Here is a 14,101-nt window from a genome sequence, read left to right as displayed (position 1 = left end):
GACTACAAGTTACTGGCTGAAACCTCACAAAACTGGACCAACAGGCAGCTCAATGCTTCCCACTCCCACTGGTAAGCAAGGGAACTTCCTACCTCCAAATTTGGCAAAGAATCAGTAACAGGAACTGCAAACAAAGTCCAGGGATCAGCAAGCTCTGAAACTGGACTACTCTAGCTCAGTAAGGCGGGAAAACAAGAGATATTTTTTTTTTTTTTTTTCAGAAACAGATACAGTAGACACTTATAAATGCTATAAATTGGCTATCACAGCCTACACAAACAATTTGCAACAATTACAGATTTTAAAAGTAACAAACTGAGAATTCAAGTGCAATAACAGAATAAATGCAGAAAAACAATAACAATGTATCAGCAAGCAGGCGGAATACAGTTGCTAGATAAATAGAAGTGGAAAGCCACAAAAATATACTTAAATCAGGTAAAGTCGCTTTTTTAGCTCTCTGAAGCTTGGATTACTCTGCTGGCCACCACGAGGATCTGTGCTGAGTAGGTACATAAACTACACTGGTTAGAACTTCGAAACTTACTAAGCTACCACCAACTCAACAAAGCTCATCAAATTCTATACCATCCTGAGAAACCCGTTGCCCTAACTGGTATTTTTAATTTTTACAACTCCAACAGGGAACTATGATCCAGTAACAAAGCACCGATTGAAGTCAATCCATGCAAAAACAGCTCTGGAGAAGCCCTATTCTCCCATGAAGTCACAAAACCATGGAATACTCTACCTCCTGACCTCAGGTTACAAAATTCCACAACCACATTTAAAGAACTCCGCAAATCACACATTTACGTTAACCCGCTTTGCAAATGCAATAACCCCCCCCCCCAATCCTCACCCCACTGTAGGCAGGTTACTCCCTGAGGCCTCTGAATCATACTTTCGAGTGTCATCTTGGTCCACCTATGTGCATTGTATATTTTGTAAATATTGTAACTATGTGATTACTCTGAGAACCTTATGTACATATGTTGTACTTCTACTATAAGATCTGTGGTCACATATCTGTATTATGAGCTTGTATTGCATTTAACTGTTTTTGCCTTTTATATGTTAGCATACTACCACTTGTTATCCTACTACTTTTATTGCATTTAAATGTCTTGCCTTCTAAAAATGTCAGTATTCTACTGTTATTCTTTAATAACCATGTATTCACACTGTAACTTCTTGGAGCTTTTCTCCCCAGGACTCCACTGAAAATGGACACTAGCTGTCCAGTCAGATTATCCTGGTAAAACAAATGTTAAATAAATAAATTCTTCTGTCTCAAAGGATGATTCCACAATACCAGCAGAAAATGATCAACTTTAACAATGAGCATAAGCACTGGTGTCATTCCACAGAGGTGCAATGCTTGTCAGCCTGGCAGGACATTGTTGACAGGCCACACTGTTTTGTCAGGGATGGACTTTACCTGTCACCTCTAGGCTTTAAGATATTCACCAAAGCATTATCCCCCCATAGCTCCTTTTTTAGGTATTGTTAAACAGGCAAACCTTGTAACAAATCAAAAGCTACTAAGGAGAATCTAAAGGTGTATCTGCACAATACTTTGAGTCTCAACAATTAACTGCACTCTCTGGAAGCTCTCCTCACCCTGGAGAATGCTGACATCTGTGCAATTACTGAACATAGTTCAAAGCCACAGAAACCATTCCAACAGTGCATTGCTATAATGTCTTTCATATATTCCAACCACCACTGAAAATGAAAGAGCAAAAGGTAGATGTGTATCTATTTGCATAAAGGATAAGCACACCTTAAGGCTGCTCAAACAATATGACATGCTTCAGCTACTGCATGTCCAAATAACCATGGGAAACCTCTGTTACCATATTCTTGTTAGCAACAGGTTCCTCACCATGAACCAGTTAACCCATACATCATACACGAAGTTATTAGATTCACTCATCATCCAGAATAATACCATAATTTTAACTACCCCTCCATTAATTGGGAGGCATACATGACCACTAACATGCAGGCTCAAAGACTTCTTGACTTTGTAAATTCAAATGCCCTTGAGCAGCTAATTTGTACTCCCACAAGGAGAACAAATATCCTAAATCTGCTACTCACCAATATGGGAGAGTGCTGCAGCCACCTACTGTAATGCCCCAGCGAGTAAGAACAAATCACAAAGCAGTCTCTATTGAAATAAAAGTAAAAACTAGTCCACCCATCTAACCCCAAAAATGTTAAGAACTTCTATAAAGTAAATTAGGTAATTTCCAAGCTCACCCAAATACAGAAAACACAGAAACCTATGCAGACGTGTACAGAAAAGCCCTGTATGACCATATAAAGAACTGTATAAAAACAGCAGTACCAGACCAAAATAAACCCAGTTCAAACCGCAAAACCAATCCACTCTGGTAGACCCCTGGCATTAATAGGTTGTACAACAAAATAAAAAAAGAAAGTCCTCTAAAAAAGTAAGAGGGAATGTGCCCAAAAGATCAAAACATCCCTCATTGGTCTAAACAAGTGAATCATGAAACTGTTCAGGTCTCTGAAAGCACACCTTGAGATAAAAATAGCCTTCAAAGCAAAGGATAACCATAAGGCATTTTTCAGTTATATCTGTATTCTTAAGAGCAACACACAACAAGGTATGGAATTAGTTATAGATGGCATCATCTCTTCTAACAGCAAACACAGGCACCAGCATGTACAGATGTGCATGGAACAAACCAAGGCAGTCAATGAGAAAACAAGAAGGTCCAGCACAAAGAGGGTGAAAACTCAAATTATTTTATTGTGGTAGCTCAAAAGACAAACAGCATACCATTTTTTTGTAACAGCATTCCTCAGTGCTTTAACACAACCAGAAATTACCTGACCCTTAAATAGGCAACATCATTAGCATTCAAGAATATTATTGGTTGGATGAAAAACTAAGACAACTCATTTAGGCCAGGTTTAAACATACCCCCCCCAGCCTAGTAATCCAGCCTGATTCTTTATTATTTAGTATAGTGTGCCAACCAACTTTAGAAAAATTTTGACCCTGGACCTTATCAATAACTGTAAATGTAAACCTGGTTATTTTGTGAACTAAGGTGTGCTTAAACAGAGCATTTGTGGCTCTCCTGTTCCTGATCTCACTGAGGTGTTCAGAGATCCGAAGCCTCAATGTTCTGGACGTTTGTCCTACATAAAATGCCGAACAAGAACAGGTAGCCAAATAGACAATCCATTCAGAACTACAATTCCCAAAACATAGAATATCATAGACCTTGGTGGTATTAGAACTGGTGGACGTCTTGGTTTTGAATATATGGGGACATGCAGAACAATGTCCGCAAGGTACACAGCTCCTAACCTTATTTCCAAATATAGTGGATTGTTGAAGTGAAGGCAGAACCTTGCATTTATAATTACTGAAATGAGACCCCAAAGTGGATCCCCTATGAAAAGAAAAAGAACATGTAGAAGAGAGAATTATATTGAGCTTAACATTGGCTTTTAAAATGCCCCAATGATGGTTAATAATATGTTTGAAGGTTTGAAAATTTCATCCAGAAGTTGTAACTAATCAGAAGGGCTGTTGTCTATATTTGTCAACATCAAACTGTTTGTATTGTAACAAATTAGATCTGGATTGTTGCCTAGCAAAATCCCTAGCCTGACAGATATTACCATCACTATATCCACTCTGGATGAAGCGGTGATGCAGATCCTGTTCATAACAGGCATAGATGTCCTGTGTGGAACAAATGCAACGCATTCTCAGAAATTGTGACTTGGGTACATTACGGATGATGTGTCGTGGGTGGTGATTTTGAGCATGCAGTAGTGTGTTATACTGAGGGTGTTTGCAAAAAACCTCAGTTTGTAAGTTGTGGTCTATGTACCTAGTGATAGTAACATCTAGGAAAGTGATGGATTCCTTGTGAGCATTCAAAGTAAATTGAATGCCCCATTTGTTTTGATTTAGGTATTCCAAAAATTCCTGTAAAAAAGCAGTATCACCCCTCCACACCATCCAGCAATCATCCAGTTGTGTCGGCAGATGTCAATTTCCCCAAGATATAAATTGTGTGAGGCATTATAAATAAGCTGATGTTCAGTATAGCCTATGAACAGATCTGCATAAATGGAGGCTAAAGATGCCCCCATAGCCATACCCTTCACTTGCCAAAAACATTTACCAAAGAAATAAAAAACATTCTTGGTCGACACGTGTTCAGTTAAACAAACTAAAATAAAGTATTGAATCTAGGGGGATAGATGCTAGCCTAAACAAGCAAAACTGCAAAGTCTCAAGCCCAGCCAAGTGTGGGATGTTGGTATATAGTGAGTAACATCCAGAGTACATATTAGCCAATCTGGCTCTAATTGCATATTTTCAATGATTTGTAGAAAATGTGTAGTGTCCTGAATCCTAGCACGAAATAGAGGCAACAGAGGCTGCAGAATTTTTGTCTGAAAGGCCAACAATGGTTCAGTTAATGAGCAACGGCCCGAGACTATGGGTTTCTCAGGAGGATTAGACAAATCCTTATGAATTTTAAGTAGGAGATACAGATATTGTGATTGAGGATCAGAAACTGTCAAATGATAGACAGTTTTCTTATTAATAATACCCTCTTCCAAAGCTAGATTAATAAAGCTGTTGATCTCCTTTTTAAACTGTGATGTCAGATCTAATGGCATACACATGTAGAATTGTGCAGCCTCATTCAAATATTTGTCCCAGTCCATAATCACTATTGCCCCTCCCTTGTCTGCTGGTAATATTATCAAGTCTTGTTGTGCTATCAACTGGTGCATTGCTTGTTGTTCCAAAATGGTTAGATTATGATTAATATTAGGCAATAGGGATTTGTTAAAATGAAGGTCTTTTTACACACAATCCTTGAAAATACCCACATACTTGTCAACTGGAGGAATAAAGTTAGACTTATGAAAATGAAAATCAGTAGATCTTTGGGTATTGTTATTTTCCCAAAAAAACAGTCTCCGATTCAGTAATACACAATAATTCAAAACATCATTGACCAATGAATTTTCATATACAAAAAAAAAAAACAGGCACAAAACTGAAACCTCTATTGAGTAGCTTTAATTCACTTTCGGAGAGGACATAGCTGGAAATGTTATGTACATTATAGTTAGAACCTACTGAGGTATTATTAAATCCAACAATTGTTGTAAATTGGTTATTGGCCCTATGTTTCCACCCACCCCTACATCTGCTCCCCCTAAAGGGTCATTGCTAGGGCGTCTCTTTGCAATGGGAGATTCAGAAAGAGGGGTGAAGTCAATATCGGTGGCAGAAGAAGACTTATCACCTGAGCTGCCACTGGGCCCATTACGGCCATTTTTAGGTATGGAGCGTGGTGTTTTTCTGTTTGGCCCCAATTTCTTCCTTTCAGAATCAGCAAATCTAACATTTTTCTGTTGGGCCCCAAAGGCCTTATCCCTTTCATAATCCATGACATCTCTATTAAACTTGTGTAACTTTTTGTTTTTCAGTTGTTGTTCAAGGACTAATAAATCCTTCGCTAGCTGGTTAAAGTATTTAGTAAAGAATGGTTTACCCTCAAATTGTTTAACCTCTTCATATCTAGAATGTACTTCAGCACTAAATTTGTCAATGGTCCTTTCATAACAAGGAATAAGAGCATCCACAAACATCATTCAGGATTTGGGCTGGGCCTGAGCCCAATCATCCAACAGTACATCATCCATCATACTAACCCATGGTTGTATTCTTACCCGGAGCCCAGGAGGGGAAACACCTCGATACTTATAGGCTTTGAATAACTTGAGATGCCACACGTTAGTCCGAAGAGATTTCATGCTTTTAGTCATTTTAAGAAAAATGTTAGCATAAATATCTTCGGGATTCGGAGAACCCGCAGCATTCCCTTCCCTGCCATTAGTTCCTAACCCAAAGGCATATAAATCATCACGATCTGCTGATAGACCTTGTAAAAGTTTGCTGAAATCCATATTAAATAACAATAAGTTTCAAACCATATAAGGCATGTTAGCCCAATATAACAATTGGCAAACAACAATGCCTTACAAAAAGAAACCCACATTCACCCCCCAAAAAAGTTGGGCCCAAGTAAAAAAGTTTCATCCAAAACCAATGTATAAAGAAAGCCCACAAAATAAGGACAAATTGGTGTCCAGGTTTAAGAGGCTTGAAGATAAGAGCCAAGAAAATATCAGTCTATGTACCACCCATGTATGTGATAGAAGTATCCCTCCAAATATGAACAATTCAACTGCCAAGCTATCAGTGTCCCACTTCAAATAATGGACCTATATAAAAGAGGTTCCTAATGCCCATCAACTAGTTAGCATAGAGATGTTTGTTAGGATATGTATTTTAGAAAACATGCATATATGTACTTTTGACAAAAACATATCAGTTGTTAAATCAGCAAAAACAAAAAAAATATAAACAATAAGATGACAAAATGCTTATATGCTGATGGCAAATATATTAGAAAAAAAGTCAATGAAAAAGTCCCAACAACCAGTAGGATCAAAAAATGCGATCAGTAGAAAGTCCAAAAATGTCTGAACGTATTAACCTCTTGATGTAAAAATCGCAATACCAAATTCAGCAACTATTCAAGAATACTAGTCACTGACTGTTTGCAAACTTCAGAAAAGAGGAAACATATATGTATACCAATCCACCATTCGGCTCGCCTCTGTATGCATCAATTCAACCAGAAATGAGACTGGACGTCTGAATGGCCCTTGCAGCTCAGTCCCCAAGTACATCAACTCCTTATACAAAATATAATAATTATAAACACAAGTAAGTGTGGTCCCCTCCAGTCTATGTACCCAATATAGTCCCAATCAAGTCCAAAACTCATATAAGCCAAAAAATCCTTATTGCACTCATTTATAGGCATAGACATCCAACAAAAAAAAAAAATCCACTGATAACTCTTCGGCTAGTGGTAAAGCTGGCCTAAAAACCACCAAGGAACAGGAATAAATGGCAATCCGCCGTTCATCTCGTCTCTATGTTTCAAAATTAAGAATGTTGTCGTATTGAGACAAACAGCCCAATACTCTAAATATGTCCGTTCCTTGGTTGGATGGAAAAGTGAATGTAAGAAACTAGCTCCCAAACTACAAAGGAGCTGGAGTAAATCCCAATCCGCCATTTAGCTCACCTCTGTATGTCCAAATGAAAAATGGCATTGTATAAGGTCAAGCAACTCAGCCCCAATTTAGCAGACACATCCGTTATCTTAACCGGAGTAGTAGACTGATGTAAAGACAGCAAAACACACCATATATCCACCTCTTCAAAAAAACATGTCCAAGGTAGAAATCATAGCCATACAGTATCATTAACACCATATGAATAAATACAAAAGATGTTATAAAAAAGCTTCATAGGCTCATAGGTTAGTACTAAGCTAACTGCCCTTGCGAGCCATTTTAAGCCTAGCCAATTATCCCTTGTGAGACTCAAACCCTGCACCTTGTGTTTGCAAGGCAAACACCTTAACCATTAGGCCACCCTCCCATCCCCTGCAGCCACCAAAATTCCGTTCACCCCCAGTTCCAACAGTGGGAGAAACCAACTAACAGCAAACACAGACACCCGCACATGTAGATGTAACAGACCAAACCAAAAACAGTAATTAAGAAAAAAGAAAACAGTTTTTTCCTTTATGGCTTGTGTGAATTATATAATGAATGCTGACCTTAAAACCACCAGGGAACAGGAATAAATATGAATCCTCCATCCGGCTCACCTCCATATCTCAAAATGGAAAATGACATCATATTGGGCCAACAACTCAGCCCAATACCTCAAATATGTCCGCTCCTTGGCCGGATGAAAAATTTATGAAAAATGTGAAAAACTGGCCACCAATCCCCAAGGGGACTGGAATAAGTTCCACTCTGCCATTTGGCTCACCCTCATATCACCAAATGTAGAATGGTGTCGTATTAGGTCAAGCAGCTCAGCCCCAATTCACCAAATGCATCCGTTTCCTTAGCCAGGATTGTAGAATGTTGAAAAATCAGTAAAGCATACAAAATGTCAGCCTCTTCAAAAAAATATGTCAGCCTCTTCAAAAAAATGTCCAAGGTAGAAATAGTAACAATACAATGTCTTTGGCACTACATAAATAAATGCAAGGATGTTGTAGAAAAGCTTCAGCCACCAAAACTGAGTCCACCCCCAGTTCCAGCAGTGGGAGAAACCAACTAACAGCAAACACAGGCACCCACATACGGATGTGCATGGACCAAACCAAGGTAGTCAATGAGAAAGCAAAAAGGTCCAGCACAAAGAGGGTGATAACTCAAATTATTTTATTGTGGTAGCTCAAAAGACAAACAGCATACCGGTTTTGACAACAGCCTTCCTCAGTGCTTTAACACAACCAAAAATTACCTGATCCTTAAATAGGCAACATCATTAGCATGCAAGAATATTATTGGTTGGATGAAAAACTAACACAACTCATTTAGGCCAGGTTTAAGCAAACCCCCCAGCCTAATAATCCAATCTGATTCTTTATTATTTAGTATAGTTTGCCAACCAACTTTAGAACAATTCTGACCCTGGACCTTATCAATAACTGAAAATGTAAACCTGGCTGTTTTGTGAACTAAGGTGTGCTTAAATAGAGCGTTTGTGGCTCTCCTGTTCCTGTTCTCACTGAGGTGTTTGGAGATCCAAATGTTCTGGACGTTTGTCCTACATAAAACGTCAAATAAACAAAAATAAACACGTAGCCAAATCGACAATCCATTCAGAACTACAATTCGCAAAACATAGAATATCATAGACCTTGGGGGTATTAGAACTGGTGAAGGTCTTGGTTTTGAATATAGGGGGACATGCAGAACAATGTCCGCAAGGTACACAGCCCCTAACCTTATTTCCAAATATAGTGGATTGTTGAAGTGAAGGTGGAACCCTGTGTTTATAATGACTGAAATGAGACCCCAAAGTGGGTCCCCTATGAAAAGAAAAAGAACATGTAGAAGAGAGAATTACATTGAGCTTAACATTGGCTTTTAAAATGTTCCAATGATGGATTATAATATGTTTGAAGGTTTGAAAATTTCGTCCAAAAGTTGTAACCAATTGGATGGGCTGTTGTCTATCTTTGTCAACATCAAACTGTTTGTATTGTAACAAATTAGGTCTGGATTGTTGCCTAGCAAACTCCCTAGCCTGACAGATATTATCATCACTACAGCCCGTCTGGATGAAGCCGTTATGCATATCCTGTTAATAACGGGCATAGATGTTCTGTGTGAAACAAATGCAACACATTCTCAGAAATTGTGACTTGGGTATATTGCAGATGATGTGTCAGGGGTGATGACTTTGAGAATGCAGTAGTGTGTTATACTGAGGGTATTTGCAAAAAAAACTCAGTTTTTAAGGTGTAGTCTATATCCCTAGTGATAGTAACATCTAGGAAAGGGATGGATTCCTTGTGAGCATTCAAAGTAAATTGAATGCCCCATTTGTTTTGATTTAGGTATTCCATAAATTCCTTTAAAAAAACAGTATCACCCCTCCACACCATCCAGCAATCATCCAAGTAGCATCGCCAAATGTTAATTTCCCCAAGATATACATTATGTGAGGCATCACATAAATGAGGTGTCTTAGTTTTGCATCTAGCCAATAATATTTGTGAATGCTAATGATGTTGCCTATTTATGGGTCAGGTGATGTTTGGTTGTGTTAAAACACTTAGGAAGGCTGTTGCTGAAACTGGTATGCTGTTTGTCTTTTGAGCCACCACAATAAAATAATTTGAGTTATCACCGTCTTTGTGCTGGACCTTTTTGTTTTCTCATCCCCTCTTTTAAGCCAGAAGATATAGCAAATCTGCTGGCCAACAAATTCAGCTCAGATTTCACCTACCTATCACCCTCATTTCCCTCCAAGAAATACGCTTTACCATCCCACTGCCTATCATCACCAAAGAACAGGTTGCACTCTCTTAAGCAAAAAAAAAAACAGTATTTCATTCAGGTTTATACCAGGTTGCCTCTTAAACAGCTTAAATCAGGACTTATCAGGCGCATTAGGATATGTATTTAACCACATCCTCTGGACTGACTTTGTCCTTATAGAGTGAGGACAGCAACAGTCATCTCTCTGCATAAAAGGGGGACCATCTACTCACCCAGGAAATTACAGACCGATAAGTTTGTCTTGTCTTACATGTAAGGTCATAGAAAGAATAATCATGGACCTGACCCAATTCACCTTTGGCAAAGGCAGATCATGTCTACTGAATCTGGTAGATTTCTCTGACAAAGTCACTAAAGGCATGGATAAGGGTAAAGCAGTACATATCACCTACCTTGACCTGGCCAAGGAATTTGACACAATTCTCCAATCAGGTATTATAAACTCACCAGATGTATAGCCAATTGTCCCACAGACAGGACACATTTAAAGTTGGTGAATCCAGATCGAGCAAGAGGTCAGTTACTAGTGGTGTGCCACAGGTCTCAGTGCTGGGACCACTCCTGCTCAGAATATGCTTCTTTGAAATCAAAGCTCATGTCGAAGGCCTTTGAATGACAAAGTCTGCCAATGACTGCAAGCTGGGGGCAATTAGAGAATCCTCCAGTGATGTAGATATCCTTCAGAAGGAAGTCAAACAAATGACTGATGCAAGAACCATGGTGTAAAGCTAAATGCAACAAAATGCATTACCATACCCTTTGTGAAGTGAAATACCCTGCAAATTACAAAATCAATAACAAACCCCTGAGAGCAGACTTAGAGGTTAGAGATCTAGGTACACAGATAGATTGTAGCCTGAACTTTGACTGCCATATATGTACAGGGGTGAGGACATCTTTCTATGTGACACAACTTATAAGTAAAGGCTTGGCATCCAGATCCAAGGGAATTATAGCCCCACTGTACTCATCCTTCATTAGACCAATAATCAAGCGCAATGCACCATTTGTTATGTACTTGACTAACCACTTATAGCAGCTTGAGCAACTTTAGAGGTTCCTCACAAAGAAAATGCAGGGTATAAACAACAAGTCCTATGCAGATAGACAAAAATCCCTGTCCATTTACTCTGGCTGCTACGGAATATTAAGGGATGACCTATGCCTGACATACAAGGCACTCACAAGTCCTGTCCTGATGGAGATGATACACATCCACAAGACAAACAGCATGTGTCACACAATATAGGGATCTAAACTTGCTCATTGACTCAAACAAAACACGCTGGAGAGACAGCTATGTGTCTCAGAGATTGCCCTTTCATTGGAACAGCCCTCCTATTCATGTTAAACAGTAACCTTCCCTGCCCTTCTCAAATGCAGTTTGGATCAATGGACTGGAAATTACAAATTCATACCTGGGGAAGTGCTTATGTCTGTTATGGACAGGGGCAATCTGTAAGGTACTCAAGGCATAGGCTATACAGCCATTAGACTCTGCATTCCAGCAATTAGGATCTATTTATAGGTACTGTAGATCCTAGTGTATGTGCTGTATCTTTAAGAAGCATATCAAGGAAGGAATGTGGACATATAAATACCGAGCATACGCTATTCCCACTGCCATTTTGAGAGTGCAGCCAGAGAGTGAGCATGTATGATTGCAATAGTTAGCTTGTATATACCCAGGTCATTAAATGAACCTACAGTTTCAATTACTATGTGCTGTATTAAATATTTTCCTTTCAGTTTTTGTCTCCGAAATTTCACATGCTTAGTTTTTTAACTATTTATTAGCATATTATTCTCCTGTGTCCAAATGGTCAATTTATTCAAGTTCTTTTTCAGATATGCTCTCTCTGTAACACATGTAATCAGTTTACCTAATTTCAAGTCATCTACATACAGACTGTAAAACCCTCAAGATGAAGAAGATAGGTCTTAAAGATACAGTCTAAACAAGCATGGGCCTAGAACACAGCCCTGACTGTAACCTTGAAAGTCATCTGTCCAATTGCTGTGTGATACTTGCTATGTCCTGTTTGTAAGCCATGTAGCTGTCCATCTTATCAAGACTACATCAATACCTAGTTATTCTAATTTATTGATTAGTGTTTTGTATATGACCCTGTCAAATGCTAAAGTTAAATCCACATAAATTACATCACAGCACAATTTTTCATTCACACCCATTATTATATTGTTATTGAACATCATGCTACAGCTGGTAATATAGCTATTTAGAAAATATGCATGCTAATATATGGTTTCAAGTCCCAAACTTTCAAATCCTGACAATAACTTATCCAATGATACCTTCTCCATTAGTTTTCCACAACATGAAAGTAAACTGTTGGATCTATATGACTCTGAGATTGTCCTACTCACCTTTTCCTTAAACACAGGTTCAACAACACATCTCTCCAGTCTTGATGAATCTCCTTATAGTCATATGACCTAGTAAATAATAAATATAATGGTACTTTTTTAATTTCTCCAAATCTTTTGGTTTTCTAACACAATGATGGGAATGGACCCCATTCCTAAGTCAAAGTATGATTAAAGTTCATGAAATTAGTATTGTTTCAATCTTTGATATCAGCTAGTAGTGCTCTTTACATCACCCACAATGTGCACCTTAATGACTCCTTCTGCAGTTCGTATGGAGTTATATGTATTGGTAACACATCTAAATATGATTGTAAATTCTTTTTTTGCTCTGGATGTAAAAATAATGCACTAGCCAAATACCTTTCTCCTCATAAAAGACACACAGGTTTTAAGTTCCATATCATGGATCACATAGACAAGGGAGATCTTGAAGAAGACATCCCAAATATTCTGGAGAAACATGAAATCATGTGGCAATTAAAGCTGAACTCTTTTAGGAAGCCTGGACTAAACTACTACTATTTAATTGAAAATGTACTGGAACTTAGAAAATTGCCACATTGTTTACATGACTAATTTTATTTAATTTAATTTTATTCTACCAATTGGTTTTAAATACCATGTTAAATGAGTTAAAAATAAAAAGTGTTTTAGTTCAACATTATATAGAAAACTCACTTATTCAAACACTCTCCAGATTTTGACAGTTGTCACCCTTCACACCAAATAGATCTTTGGTGAAGGGGCAGGGAGTGAGGTTGGCTAGAATGGTTAGTGAAATGGAGGCTTTAATTGAAGAAGTGGAGAAACTTAGGAATATGTTATTAAGAAGAGGGTATCCTAATCGATTTATTGACCCCATATTGAAGGAAGTGGTAAATAAGAGAGTTGATGGATACTCTGTCCCTTTGTTAGGGGTTAACAAAAATAATTTTAATAAAGTTAATATAGACAGACTAATGAATAAAAATGACAGGAGGACAAATGCAAATGCCTTCATTGGGGCTATGACATTAGCTTTTAGTCCTGTATTTTATGACATCAAGGAAGTTATTAACAACAATTAGGGTATTTTGACCAATGAACTAGAACATAGAGAAAAAGTAGGAGAAAAAACTAGTAATAGACAAAAGGAATTCCAACATAAAATGTATTTTGGAAAGGTCTAATCCTAGTAATAGTATAGGTTGGATGAAAAAATGTGGTTGATGTTCACAATGTACTCACATTATCGAAAGTGACAGCATTTACATTATGGGTTATGGTGAAGTAAAGCTGAGACATAAATTAAATTGTCTTTGTAAAGGCTTGGTATATGTAGCAATTTGTCAGGAATGTGGACAATTTTACATAGGCAAAACAAAAAATGGCCTTAATAAACATATTTACCAGCATTTTTATGACATCATAGAGGTAATTTAAACAATGCCTTAGCAAGGCATATTATTGAATTTAGTAGCCATTATTTTAAGTTTGCAGGTCTTGAGCAAGTAGTTAATAATGATGGTAGGGGGGAGAAAAGAGATGTTCTTTGAGTACAGAGAGTTGATCTGGCAGCTAAGGTGCAACACAATAGTTGCACCAGGATTTAATGAGACCATGTCTATATCAAGTTTACTGAAATTAAGGTCTGAATTTCATATGTAATGTGTAATCTACAATTTATTTATTTATATGGATCATAATTGGGGAAGCACTTATTCATTCATTAACTTATTTATCTATTTATTACTGTTATATC

Source organism: Protopterus annectens, chromosome 10.part0 (assembly GCF_019279795.1).
Source record: "Protopterus annectens isolate FY-2018-M chromosome 10.part0, PAN1.0, whole genome shotgun sequence".
Classification (NCBI taxonomy): domain Eukaryota; kingdom Metazoa; phylum Chordata; order Ceratodontiformes; family Protopteridae; genus Protopterus; species Protopterus annectens.
This window is presented reverse-complemented; position numbering follows the sequence as displayed.